This window comes from Ixodes scapularis, unplaced genomic scaffold (assembly GCF_016920785.2).
Source record: "Ixodes scapularis isolate PalLabHiFi unplaced genomic scaffold, ASM1692078v2 PGA_scaffold3__209_contigs__length_174095766, whole genome shotgun sequence".
NCBI classification, from domain to species: Eukaryota; Metazoa; Arthropoda; class Arachnida; order Ixodida; family Ixodidae; genus Ixodes; species Ixodes scapularis.
The window spans coordinates 75,259,502-75,262,587 of record NW_024609868.1 but is presented as its reverse complement, the minus strand read 5'-3'; the positions used below and the strand labels follow the sequence as shown (position 1 = coordinate 75,262,587).

The following is a 3,086-nucleotide window of genomic DNA, read 5'->3' as shown; positions in this document are numbered from 1 at the left end:
CATCCCTTATTCCACCGGCAAGTGCGTACCTTTAAGTAAAATAACGTCATGATTGGCAAACTATTGATTCATGCCCACTCTTGAAGTAAAAGCAATATATGATTTCTGCAAGCAATTATGCAAGTGTAACGTTGATTTATCGTCTCATCTCCCTTGATCTTCCAAGGGTACAGCTGTAACTATTACGAACAAAACGCAACCAAACTTGAAACCTACAACAATTAACGAAGTGCATATTTGCTGACTAGATTCCTTCTCTCATACAAGAAGCACGTTCCAAAGCAAGAGGTTTATTGGGGCTACACTAAATTCATGCTGGAGTCAATTTCGGTGTCGTATGTCAGATTAAGACCGTTCAGGTCGATATTGGAGTGCAGAAACAGAAGCGTTTGCACCCTGTGTCCCTTAAGCTTTTTACTACTTTTCGTGTGGACAATGCCGAACTGAGACCTATTTCGTTCTCGTGTAGCGGTGGATGGTGGAGCTTGAAGTAGGCGACAGGCAATTGGTATCAAGCGCTCAGATGCACACATGAATTGTCACCACGTTGAAGGGAGGATATATTTTAGGGTGGCGATGTGGGGTAGTTGGTTCATACTGACAAAGGGAAAAACAGCGTGCAAAAGTTATATGATTTGCCGAATCGTCCAGTAACTTCCTTGACCACGCACTTGAAAGGGTTCTTTATTCAGCGAGATAGGACAGCACTTTTCCCGCATGAAGATCTAACCCCACTGCCACTTCTGTGATGTTAGCATAGGACGGAATACATCTTTTGTACGCAGGCACCTTCCTCTGTACTTCGGGACCAGCAAATCTGCGGCCGTATCTGTTAGACAACTAATAAAGTTACGTCGTTCATGCAGGATTTCTGCAGCTCTTTCCCTTTCGTTTGGTAGTCAAGGCAAAGTCTAAAGTTCCTGCTCCCCTTGTGTTGCTACTTTGAAGATCTCATGAACATCTGACAGAACAGCAGTGCCTGACTGAGTCTTGGAATTAGCGCCGCTAACTGGCTCAAAGCATAAAAACCGCTGTGCACATGTCGCCAAATTCAACGTCGTCTAAAACCGTTGTTCACGTTTCTCTGTTGACTTAAAACTAGTGGCGATAACGGCTTTTCGTAAAGATTTTTGTTATTCAGAAGGCCCCCAATTGACCTCATGATTGCTGCCCAGCAAGTTTTAGCTGGTAACTTAAGCGTTGTTTAACTTTCAGCATAGCACTCTTCTTTTCTCTTTGCAAAGTTGGCCGCAATCTGTGAGAGTTAATTGCGTGCTTGATTAGACATGGACTTCTTATTAACTTCCTGCAATGTCACCAACTTCAACAAAACTGAAAAGAGAAAATTTTGTCCATGAGCACTGCATCCCAAAGTAGTGATGTGAGGAAAGTGTTGTGAAATGTATTTTACGAGTGAGGGTGGCTGAGTCAAGTTGCAGAGAACTGAGTTTATTAGAGCGACAGAAAAGCGTCTACTAAAAACCAGCACAGAGCATCTTCTGCATGGTGGGGAGCGGCGGTGATCCGCCGCTGCTTATGTTCCAGACAGAACAGGGACAGGATAGAGAATCTCCGCTGAGCCCCGCTCTTCAAACCGGAGGTGTGTGTGGCTCTCCGCCGGTAGGGGATGATGATGATGATGATGATGATGATGATGATGATGATGATGAAGTAAACATTGATTTAAATATCGGAAATATTCGAAGATGGGTGGGGCCCCTAGTCCAGAGCGTAACGCCGTACCGCTGGCTTGTACCGCGCGTACTTAGCATGTTGGCCTTCGATCATTCTTGTGGCCTTTATGTTGCTTGCGTTGTCCGTAACTAGGGAAAAAACCTTTCCTGTTCCAAGTTTTCCTATATCCTTCAAAATCTCTCCTGCGATGTATTCTCCGGTGTGCCTGTGATGTTCCATCTCTTCGATGTTGTAAAAATTGGGCTTTGTCGTGACCACCTCGAACTTCAATATGCTCTCACGTCATACGTTCGTCCAGCCGTCTGTGAGTAGGGTGGCACTAAGTGCAGAATTAATTTTATGTTCTGCCTGCGTCACCACTCGGGCGTGCTTCTACTACAATTGTCAGCCATCTAACGAGAGCCTGGCGGGCAGTGCGTAAGCGGGCATGAGAAGCTTGAACGCTTCTCGCCAGTATTTGTTTTCGGTGACAGACAAAAGCATTCACCTTGAATATATCGCTCGCGCGAGTGCCTCATCCAGCTTTGTTTGGCGCTTCAGTGCCATTGTCTCAACAAATGCTTGCATAGAAGTATGCTAGTTGATAGGACTGTCAGTTTCTCTTCGAGAGTTTGCGCCTTTGTTTTCCGACGGTGGACGGTCTAGCCGCGCAACTTTTACGGATGTACTTCTTGAGGGACATCTATCCAGATTGCAATCTTGCCAATTTGGTTGATACACCAGCGCAGCAGGTTGAATGTCCAGAGGGCACCGTGAACATTCGACGGGTTGCGATTGGATTCGTATCTGGCTCAACAAAAAGTACACACAGCTGGCCCTTTCCCATTGTTGAGCACATCGAAGTTCATCCAAATATTTGAACAGGGTCTCACCATGGTACGCAGCGATAAGTTGAAACAGATCCAAAGCCGATGCGCTCCCGAGTTCCGAGAACTTAACGCGTTGCGCACAAGGGTTCGCAAAGCTAAAGTGACTAAAGAGATTTACCCGGTGAATCGGCTTACATTTCTTTGGATGTCCCTTGTGGATGGCATAATTACGAACCAGCGCTCAGGTAGACAGTTACTCAAAATCTAAACACACAGAAATATACACTCGAACTGAAGTGTGAGTGTATATTTTTGGTGTGTTTGGATTTTGAGTAACTGTCTACCTATGCGCTGCTTCGTAATTATGCCTTACCAACTCGCCAAATCTGCAGTATTAACTTGCGGATGGGATTTGTTCTGCTGGCAGTATACAGATGAGTAGCGAAGAATCCGCCATATTGACATAAGTTTTCGTTAACGCTAAAATAGTTTTACATGATACTACACCACCAAAATTCGCCAAAACACTCTTGCCGTTATTGGCCTTAGTAGCTATCTTTTAGATCGTTGCTGAATTATTCT

The 3,086-nt window shown here is 44.9% G+C and overlaps 1 pseudogene; it reads left to right on the top strand.

The window, feature by feature from the left end:
- The first annotated feature begins 1,966 nt into the window (after positions 1-1,966).
- LOC115315988 lies at positions 1,967-2,555 on the top strand (annotated as a pseudogene).
- The last annotated feature ends 531 nt before the right edge of the window (positions 2,556-3,086 follow it).